This window comes from Aotus nancymaae, unplaced genomic scaffold, assembly GCF_030222135.1.
Source record: "Aotus nancymaae isolate 86718 unplaced genomic scaffold, 86718_ANA_hifiasm-v0.15.2.pri h1tg000064l_0, whole genome shotgun sequence".
Taxonomy (NCBI): Eukaryota; Metazoa; Chordata; class Mammalia; order Primates; family Aotidae; genus Aotus; species Aotus nancymaae.
In genome coordinates this window covers 621,944-632,971 of record NW_026988478.1, presented here as the reverse complement: position 1 = coordinate 632,971, position 11,028 = coordinate 621,944, and the positions used below count along the sequence as shown (strand labels likewise).

Here is an 11,028-nt window from a genome sequence, read left to right as displayed (position 1 = left end):
GAGCAGAGGCCAATGTCAACTGCTGCAACAGAAAATCGCTGTTCCTCCTACAGTTTCCAGAGTTAAGTCAGTTCACAGACCCAGGACCTGCTGCTTCCCTGGGAGGAATCAACATTCTTCCAGTCCTTCCCCAAAGGCATCTGTGGCTACTTCCAGAATAACTGTACGTGTGCCCTCTTAGATATGAGTTCTAGGCTAAAGCCGATGGCGGGGGACCCAACATGCCATCATGGCCCCCACCCTCCCAGTGAGAGTGGGGATGTGGAAGGTCAGCTGGAGCCCCTGGCCCACATTCTCTCACAGTGGGTCCATTGTAGCCACAGACCTGCCACCTAGTTATTCTGCCAGTTGTCAAGTGTATAATTATGTCTAGCAGCCGACAGAATGTCTCATTCATTTCCTGGTCTGTGAGACCGGGAGAAAGAGTTATTAAAGCACAAAGGGTGAGTGGAAGCCCATGAAACAGCCCCTCATCCCGGCCAAGACAGCAAATTAGAATCCATTCTGCCCCCTGGGTGGAATGGCAAATATTAGTGGCGTCCTCAGAGATGGAAAGAGTGCAAGTGTGATGGCCCTCATCACATCTGTGTTCATCTACAAGGCTTCTGCAGAAACTAAATAGATATAGTCGATAACGGTGAACTCCTATAAACTAAGCCAAATGATAGCCACATATAGCATCCTTACTGGAAGAGACAAACACAGCCTCAGGCTCTAGAACTGTGGCTATTGAGCTGGCAAATAAGTTCTTTTCAAACCCCATCAGTAAGGAGAATAAAAAGCAGCTCACCTTTCTGTGGGAAGGACAGGCTTACACTCTACTGCCTTGCTCTAGGGCGATGTTAATGCTGTTGCTCTCTTAGTAGAGTCTGCAGGGATCTGATTGTCCTGACATTTACAAACATCATGATTGCCCACTAGATGAATGATATTATTCTAACTGGACTGATGAGCCAGAAGTGGCAAGTATTTCAGATACCCAAGTAAAGCACACACTGCCGGAACATTGGAGATAAAAGCCATGCAACTTCAGGGGCTGGTCACACTGGTGATGCTGCCAGGCATTCAGTGGTCTGAGGCTTGCCAGGTTATTCGCTGTAAGATTGGTTGCTGCACCCTGCAACCTCTACAACCAAGCTTTGGTAGGCTTCTTGGGATTTTGAAAGCAGCATGTGTAGTCCTTAGGAATAGCACTGCAATTCATTTGTCAGACACGCTGGAAGACTTCCAGTTTGGAGCAGGACACCAGTGAGAGAGGATTCTCTGAGAGGTCCAAGTTTGCATTCACACCAATTTATATTGAGCTCCCACCACTCGGGCCACGTGACTCAGGGATCTGATATGCCTAGAAGGATCTGAAGGGAATGAGGATGCCCTGTGGATTCTCTGGCCATCACCGCAGGAGAGTTTCAGCTCAGACTCCCAGAGTTCTGGATCAAAGCTGTAGCATCTGCAGCAGGGAGTAGCTTGCCATTTTAAAAAGTGGACATGCCCGAGTTCCTGACCACAGAACTGCGAGTGGCTGAGATTGGAGTTGAGTGTCATGAACTGATATTTTTCAGATGCACTAAGTCATGTTGAACACTGTATATTCAGAATCGGGTCCAAGAAGGTTCAGAGGTGGCCTCAACGGGAAGCCCAAACCCGTGAAACTGCTACCTTTGACACACCAGTGCCACCTCCTCAACTATACCCATGGCCTATGGCAGAATACAGAGGGGTCCCTATGATTAACCGATAGAGGAGGAAAACTGAGGCCTGGTTCATAGATGGAGGGGCTCACTTATGTCGACACTAAACAGAGCAGGAATGCTGCCCATGAAGGACATCTGGGAAGGTGAACCCTCCCAGTGCGCAGAGCTCACCACCCTAGACGGTCAAGTTTCAGTGGAGGGAGACGTGGGATGAAGTAAGACCTTACATAAATGTCTTGGCTGATTGGTAAAGAGCCTGAAAGGAGCAAGACTGGGAGATCAGAGGTCAGAAGGACAGAGGAAAGGCCTGAGGATGGACCCATGGGAAGAGGAAAAAGCGTGCAGAACTTTGCATTTCATGCAAATGCCCACCAGAGAATATGCATTGCAAAGGAAGCATTCCCCTGTCATGTCTGAGTTTGAGGATGACAGCCAGCTTCTCTCCAGACATTCCAGTGCTTGGGCAATGGACCCATGAATGAAGAGGCTGCAGAAACAAGGGAGGATGCTACAAATTGGCCCTATGGCATGGGGTCCGTCTCATCAGTGCAAATCTGACTACTGATGCAGCTAAATGTTTGTCCTGTTACCAGCAGAGGCTGATGCTGAGCCTTTGATATGGTTACCATCCCTTAAGAAGACCGACCGGCCGTGTGGTGGCAGGATGATTGCAATGGACCCCTCCCCCTAGCAGGGATTGTCACCTAATTCATACAGGGATTTGACTACCCTGCCCATTGCCCTTCCTCCCGCTTTCCACGCAAAGTCTTACAGAATACCAGGCTTATTGGCATAGAATCTTGAACAACATTGATTCAGACCAAGGAACACATTTTATGACAAAGAAGGGGTGTGAATATGTGACTACATACATCACACCATCTGGAAGATACTAGCCTAAGGAAAGATGAAATTATTTTTAAAGACTTAGAGTAAGTGCCAGATTGGGGACAGCACCTGCAGAATTGGGGCTCTTTCCTCCAGAATGCAATAGATACAATGAGCCGAGGGCCATGCCTGGCGTAGTGTCCCCAATATGTAGAATGCACATATTCAGGAACTAAGAGGCACACGTAGGAGCGATCTCTCTCACCATTATTCTCAATGACTTTCTTGCAAAATGTGCTTCCTGCCTCCATTACTCTAAATTCTGTTGGATTGTAGGTTGTGATTCTCAGTAAGGGAGAGGTTCTAGCAAGATCACAGTAAATTTCCACTGAACTGAAGCTATGACTACCACCTCGCCATCTTAGTTTCTCGTGCCAGTGGACCAGCAGGCAAGGAAAACAGTTACCAGATGGGTGGAGACTCGTCCCTGGCAATCACTAGAAACTGCGGTGGCTGCTATATAATGAGGTCTGAAAGGAGTGTATACAAAATGCAGGGGACACCCTGGGAGGCTGTGAGGGGTTTTTCACTGAGATATAGTAAAAGGGAAAAGGTGGCAGCTGCCAACATGCCATGGTAGGAAAAGTTAGAGTTCAGATCCCTAAGGACGGAGTCTAAGGTCTGGGTTACCCCACTGCCAAGCCACCTAGACTAGATCAATCACTTCTAGGGGATTCTGGAAGGGGAGAGAAAAGAGGGCATTAATCACTGCCTCAGGCCAAGTTACAGCAGCAGGGACTGTAGCTTGTTCTGCTGACCCTTCTGTATCAGTCTTTTTTTTTTGAGACAGAGTCTTGCTGTCACCCAGGCTGGAGTGCAGTAATGTGATCTCAGCTCACTGCAACCTATGCCTCTTGGGCTTAAACAATTCTTGTGCCTCAGCGTCCCCAAGTAGCTGGAACTACAGGCACACGCCACCACACCTGGCTGACATTATTTTTTCTTTTGAGTAGTACTAAAGTCCTATTTTTGTTACCTTCAGGCTGTTTTGTTCTAGGATGGTACTTAGTTTCTCTGAAACCCAGTTCCTGGTCTGGGGGGTGCTATAATGCCCACTTTAGCAGGCCAGCTTAAAGAGTAGAGGCAATGTATGCCACATGCTCATAATAGTAATGTCACCACATGGCAATTATTATTCACCATGACAGCTTGTTACATTGTTGTGGAAGATCAGACATGGAAAGGTCCTTTGGCAATAAGTAATGCAATGCCTCATTTTACAGAAGAAAATACCAATACTTACAACGGTGACAAAGTCAGAAAAACAACATGAGTCTCCTGTTCATTTCTCATTGAATGAGATAATTTTTATATACACAGAATTGTACTAAAATGATCGCATTGTAATAATCACTCTCCCTGTTTTCCTGTCTCTTAGGTATAACGAGAAGGCGCTCATCAGCTCTACACCCTAGATGTCATTTTCACATTGCTCATTAAATCAACAAATGTCTATTACGTGCTAGGCTGTCAATGTTCTAGGCACTGGGGATGTGAAGGAGAACAAGGTAGCCAACATCCCTGCCTCTATCATTCCCGTAGTTTAGTAAGGAAGATGGACAGAAATAATTAAATACGTAGTCCACGAAATTACTCCAGCTTACCAAAGAAGCCAGGAAGAAACCAAACAGGTACTGTGACAAAGAATAACAGAGGTGACTTACTTGGATAAGGAGTAAGGGAGGGTTTGTTTGTAGAAGCAACATTGAAGCTGAGAACTAAAAGATTAGGAGGGACCAGTGCTGTGGAGAGCGAGAGCAGAATGGTCCAGACAAAGGAAAGAGCAGGTGCAAAGGTCCTGAGGTTAGGAGGAGCATGGCAAGTTCAACAGGTCTTTCAGCTAGAAGAAAGCCTGGGGAGAAAGGCAGGAGCTATGCGGCGTTTAGACTTTCTCCCCGGTACGATACAAAGCCGTCGATGTTGAGGACGGCAATTTCCTGACCTGGTATACCTTGTAAATCACCCCACTTGCAAAGTAGAGAGGGTCATTGGCTGTCAATGAACCTCACAGAGAGGAAGAGGCCCTGCCTCCGTGGGGACTGATGCACACATGTCAGCCTGGCTGGCTTAGATCCACGCCCCCTGATTTCAGCTGTCACTGCAGATAAGAGCAGGATTACACTTGACAGTTCTCACAGATGCAATTTTTATTTAGCCTTTCCAGAGCCCATTTAGGTTGGCATTTGAGTAATGAATCGGAGGGATGTTCTGCCCAGTTTGGGAAGACAGGTCAGAAACCTTTCTAAGACGCAAATCTGACTGTGTCTCTCCCTTGCTTCAAACCCTTCATTACATGCCGGATAAAGGACATGTTTCCTGGCGTGGAATTCAAGGCCCCTCCACACATGGCTCCTGGCCACCATTCCAGCTGACGTCTGCTGCTACACAACATCCTACTCCTCCAGACTCAAAACTCCCAATTCTCCTGGACGCATTATGCGTCTCCATGCCTCAGTTTCTCCTTTCTTTCCTCTTCCTTGTGTTTTTTGGACTCACACAAGCAACTGATGATCAACTTATCCCGGGATGTCCCCAGCTTTGGCGCTGGAAGTCACAGTTTCGGAAACCTCAGTCCTGGGCACACCAGGACAGTTGGGGTGATGATTAATTGTATGTGTCCACTTGAGTGAGCCATCAGGAGCCCAGATATTTGGCCAAGCATTATTTTGGTGTTTCTGTGAGGGTGCTTTTGAGTGACGTTAACATTTTGCTGGGCGTGGTGGCTCACGCCTGTAATCCCAGCACTTTGGGAGGCCAAGGCAGGTGGATCACTCAAGGCCAGGAGTTCAAGACCAGCCTGGCCAACATGGTAAAAATCCCCATCTCTACTAAAAATACAAGAATTAGCTGAGTGAGGTGGCACGTGCCTGTAATCCCAGCTACTTTGGAGGCTGAGGCAGGAGAATCGCTTTAACCGGGGAGGCGGAGGTTGCAGTGAGCTGAGATCATGCTAACGGCACTCCAGCCTGGGCAACAGAGCAAGACTCTGTCTCAAAAAAAAAAACAAAACATAAATTAGGAGACTGAGAAAAACAGATGGCCCTCCCTATTGTAGATGGGCCCGGTCCCATCAGCTTGTGATGAGTAGTTTTATGTGAAAACTTGACTGAGCCATGGAATGCTCAGACATCTGGATAAGCACAATTTCCGGATGTGTCTGCGAGAGCATTTCTGGAAGAGACTGGCATTTGAATTGGTGGACGGAGTAAAGCAGATGGCCCTCCCCAGTGTGGGTGGGCCTCATCCAATCCCTTGAGGTGCTGAATAGAACAAAAAGGCGGAGTAAGGGGACTGACTGTGTGATTGATCAAGCTGGGGCAGTGATCATCTCCTGTCCTTGCAGCTTCCGGTTGTCAGGACTTTAGCCTTGAACTGGAATCTACACCACGGGCTCCGTGACTCTAAGGCCAGCAAACCACACCACTGGCTTTCCTGAGTCTCAGACGTCCCCGATTGAAAGAATCACTGAGACTCTGAGACACTTCGAGAAACTTAGATCATCAATCGCCGAAGTTCTTACAGGGCAACTGTCCCCACCCCATCCCACCCTGCTTTCGTAGTTTTAACTTAGAAAATAGAGCTTTTAAAAATGACCTGCCTTTTAAAGTAGATATGCCTTACCCCACTACCGCAAATTTCCATTTATATTTTCTTTTACGTATTATTATAAAAATTAAAAAAAAAAGCACCGTTAAATCTCGCAGGCCGCAGATTGTAGGACTTCTCCAAGGGAAACTGAGGCAGGCAGATCACTTGAGTCCAGGAGTTCAAAGCTGCCGTGAGCTTTGAACTCTAGGTGATAACGATGTATTAATGTATGATCATCAGTTACAACAAATGTGCCACTCTGGTGCAGGGCGTTGATAGTCAGAGAGGCTGGGTGTGGGGCTGAGGGGGAGGCGGCATATGGAAACTGTATCTTTATTCAATTTTGCCATGAATCTAAAACTGCTCTAAAAAGTCGGCTCTATTAAAAACTATAGCCTGAATTCTGGTAGAAAATGTCGTCTGGATAGAACTCTTAATGCTGTGTCTCCCGACATCTTATTAAAATATAGGCAAATGCAAAAATGTGTATGCATATTGACTGATTAATAATCTGATACAAGAATCTGGGAGAAAAGAAGCTGAAGCAAATTGCAAAGCAGATTAATTAAACAGGGTAAAATGTATCCGGCTCCAGCTCCTGATACACTTTGCTTACCCACCCTTCGTGAAACAGACGACAATGATCAAAGATTGGCTTGCACTCGGAATCTGTCTGTTTTCATCAGTTCCGGCTCTGAGTCCAAGGGCTGACCAGAAAATGGGCAGCCAGCTCTTTATTCAGTGCTGCTGTTCCACGAGGAGGGGAAGAGGCTCTCCTGATCTGTTCGCCATCTTTCCACGTCCAGGCAGAGTGCAAAACTCAAAACAACGAAGCAGATGAAAGAAAGGTGAGCAGACTGCTATGTGCACAATACTTTCTGAAAGGTATGGTCCTCAGAAGAAAATTCTTTCTTCCTTCTCAGAAAAATACTGACGAGATAGCCTCTGTGAACCAGGAACAAAGTTCTAGGGAGAGAGCAGATTTAGATGAAAAGTAAAAGGATGAAGCGAACAGACAAGAAAAGGAAATAGGAAGATGAATGTAAAAAAAAAAAAAAATGAGGGTCAGGCGCTGTGGCTCACGCCTGTAATCCCAGCACTTTGGGAGGCCGAGGCAGGTGGATCACGAGGTCAAGAGATCGAGACCATCCTGGTCAACATGGTGAAACCCCGTCTCTACTAAAAATACAAAAAAATGAGTGGTGCTCACTTCAGCAGCACATATACTAAAATTGGAACGATACAGAGAGATTAGCATGGCCCCTGCGCAAGGATGACACGCAAATTCGTGAAGCATTCCATATTTTTTTAAAAGAAAAAAAAAAAGGAAATGAGTGAGTTGAGAGGTGCTAAGCAGTAAATGCGAAACAGTGTCGTGGTTTTAAAGCCTGACCACAAATTCTCTGACACTCCTGCTTTCCAGAGGTGCAGTCTGCATTCCCGCCTCTTACATCTGGACAGGTGCTTTGCCCAGCACTGTCCTGCACAAACATAATGTAAGCCACATGCATTTTAAATTTTCTAGTGGCTGCATAGAACGAGTAAAAAGGAACAGGTGAAGTTAATGTTAATATATTTTATTTAACCAAATATATCCAAAATATTATTATTTCAACATATAATAAATTTATTAATACAATATTTGACATTCTTTCTTGAATACCAAGCCCTTGAAACTCAGAATGGGTCTTGTACTTGCCTGAAGTCTCACTTCCCGCTAAGTACATTTCCAGTGGTCACAGCCACACGCGAGCAGTGCCAACCACTCTGTGCGGTTCACGTTTTGACCGGCAGAGTGTGATGGCAGAGGTGCTATGTGACTTCCAAAGCTAGATCATAAATCGCCGAGGAGCATCCACCTTGCTCATAGAAACACTTGCACTGGAACCCAGAGGGATGATGAAAGAAATCCAGCCACCCTGAGGTTACATGCATTGAGGAAAGCCAAGCCACAGGAAAGGGCTGCAAGTAGGTGTTCTGACTGATATTTCTACTTGGGATGGCCACTAGCCACGCTTGCCAGGTACTGGACAGGTGAATGAAGATCCCAGCCCCCAGCCATTTAAACCAGACTTAGCCATTCAAGGGGAGGCCCCAGACATAATGGAGTCATGACAAGTTACTCTCTGTGTGCCCTTTATAAATTCCTCACTCACAGAACCTGCAGGCATAATTAAATGGTTGTTTTTTTTTTTGTTTTTTTTTTTTGAGAAGGAATCTCTCACTCTGTTGCCCAGGCTGGAGTGCAGTGGTGCCATCTCAGCTCACTGCAACCTCCACCTCCTGGGTTCAAGCGATTCTCCTGCCTCAGCCTCCTGAGTGGCTGAGATTACAGATGTACACCACCAGGCCCTAGCTAATTTTTTGTGTATTTTTAGTAGAGACGGGGTTTACCACATTGGTCAGTCTGGTCTCAAACTCCTGACCTCCTGATCTGCCTGCCTCTGCCTCCCAAAGTGCTGGGATTACAGGTGTGAACCACCATTCCCGCCTGATGGCCATTGTTTTATATCACCAAATGTTGGGGTGATTTGTTAGACAGTTACAACACAAAAATAAAAGTTACCACCTCACTAGAAGGAGTTAAAGAGTAGAACTGATAGAACCAGAAATAAAATAATTTTTATGGAGGACAAACTTTAGTATTTGTTTGAGAATTCAGAGGCAAAGAAAAATGAGATGAAACCATAAAAAAGATGTTAGACGTGGAAGTCAGAGATGGAGGACACTTTATTTTTCTCTCCTTGAGGAGTTGCCTGAGTTGAAGCATTATCAAGGGAACACCTGAAAAAATATTTCCCAAACAGTTAGACTGACATTTAGACTAACCATGACTTATCAGCAACAACTGATCCAGACAAGAACTGAATGATACATTCAAAGTATCCATCTAAAATGTTATTATTTGCCATGGTATTAACTGGGACAAAGATGCAGAGGTTCACACCTGTAATCCCAGCACTTCAGGACGCAGAAGCAGGTGGATCACCTGAAGTCAGGAGTTTGAGACCAGCCTGGCCAACATGATGAAACCCCATCCTACACTTACATAAGGACAATTTTCCACTTATGTAAGGACAATTTAAAATGTTCAAACACTGAGTCTATTACACACAGACTTTCATTAAAAGATCTGTAAAAGGATGTATTTAATCATAAAGGGGAGATATGAAATAGAAGAAACATAATGAAACACACAGAAATTTGTAAAATATGTTGGTAGATTTGATTAAACATCTCTCTTTAAAATCTGATATTTTTGTGTTAAACAGTAAACTCAGATTCTAAATAGTAATAGCAAAAAATAGCATAAGTATCTCAATGCATAAAGTACTTATCCATGGTTGGGGAATAATAAAAATGTCTTCTTTTGTAGGTGTAGTTAAATATATATTTTAAACTAAATATGGGCACTTAAAAACCAGAGACATTTGCTAGTCACGGAGGCTCACACCTGTAATCCCAGCACTTTAGGACGCCAATGCAGGTGGATCGCCTGAGGTCAGGAGTTTGAGACCAGCCTGGCCAACATGATGAAACCCCGTCTCTACTAAAAATACAGAAAATTAGCTGGGCGCGGTGGTAGGCACCTGTAATCCCAGCTACTCGGGAGGCTGAGGCACGAGGATCTCTTGAGCCTGGGAGGCGGAGGTTGCAGTGAGCCGAAATCACACCACTGCACTCCAGCCTGGGCAACAAGAGGGAAACTGTCTCAAACAGACAAACAAACAAAACAAAACAAAACAAAATACAGAAACAGGATCCACAGTTTCCAAATCAGGAGAGTTGAGTAAAAAAAACAAGAACAGAAAATATTATCAGGACAATAGAAGGCAGAGAAGAACAAAAGACAGAAGTAAATGGAAGGCTAAAGAGAAATAAATCCAGTTATCTCAGTAACATTTTCCACTCGTGTAGCTCGACAGCCGGTAACACAGTGCTTTATAATGTTTACAGATACATAAATATGTACCAGAAGTATAAAACAACATCATTGCATGGGAATGATGCTCCGATTCATGACAGTATTTACCTGTGGGGAAGAAGAGAGGGTACTGGTGTTAGGTGCTACTACACAGGGGATCTCAACTCCTCTGGAATGTTTAATTTCTTTAAATAAAGTTCAATCAAATAGGACACCGTGTTAAAATTGGATAAAACTGGAGTAGTCAGTACACAGGTATGATATTATTCTCTATTCTTAACTATGTGTTTGAAATAGTCTTGCTAAAATAAATGTAGCAGGAGGAAGAATGCAAGAACATCTACTCCACTGTAGCTCCTTCTCTGAGCCCAGAGAAGGCTGAATCTATGGACCTATAAATAGTGGGGAAAACACATTTCACAGCAAGAATGAAAACTCAGACAGGAATGCCAGCCTATGGATCTAAGAACTGCTGCTCCAGTAACAATTAGACTTCAAAATGCAAAATCTGTTTGCAAACTTCCCTCCCCATGTGTATTTTTTGGGAAATCTTGGGTTGCCAACAGAAGGATGAGTCAGTCTCTCTTCCTAGCCAGAGGTACAACCAGAGCCAAGAGAAACTTGTTGCAGTAAACACATGGGAATGGTGGGCGTTCTGCAAAGTTAACGTTCTATAAAGATCTGCAAAGCTGATTTTCGACAGTCCATGGGGAAAATAAACCCTTTTAAAGTATGCCTTGTTGAATGAGTTTTTTAGAGACTTGAGGCAGCCTCATTCATTTATTACGTAAATGTCATTTGGTCCTAAATGTGCACTGGTGCACCCACCTCCCCCTACGCCCCAACTATTCAGACCCTTTTCAGCTCTCAGCATTTTAACAGCACAGGCAAATACACTTTGGTGTGAATTCTCCCTCAGAACCAGACCTACAT

The 11,028-nt window shown here is 44.8% G+C and overlaps 1 non-coding gene across 1 annotated transcript; it reads left to right on the top strand.

Moving 5' to 3' along the window:
• The first annotated feature begins 7,372 nt into the window (after nucleotides 1–7,372).
• LOC135270568 (U6 spliceosomal RNA) lies at nucleotides 7,373–7,478 on the top strand. Its single transcript, XR_010338725.1, has one exon. It is a non-coding gene; the product is annotated as a U6 spliceosomal RNA (small nuclear RNA).
• The last annotated feature ends 3,550 nt before the right edge of the window (nucleotides 7,479–11,028 follow it).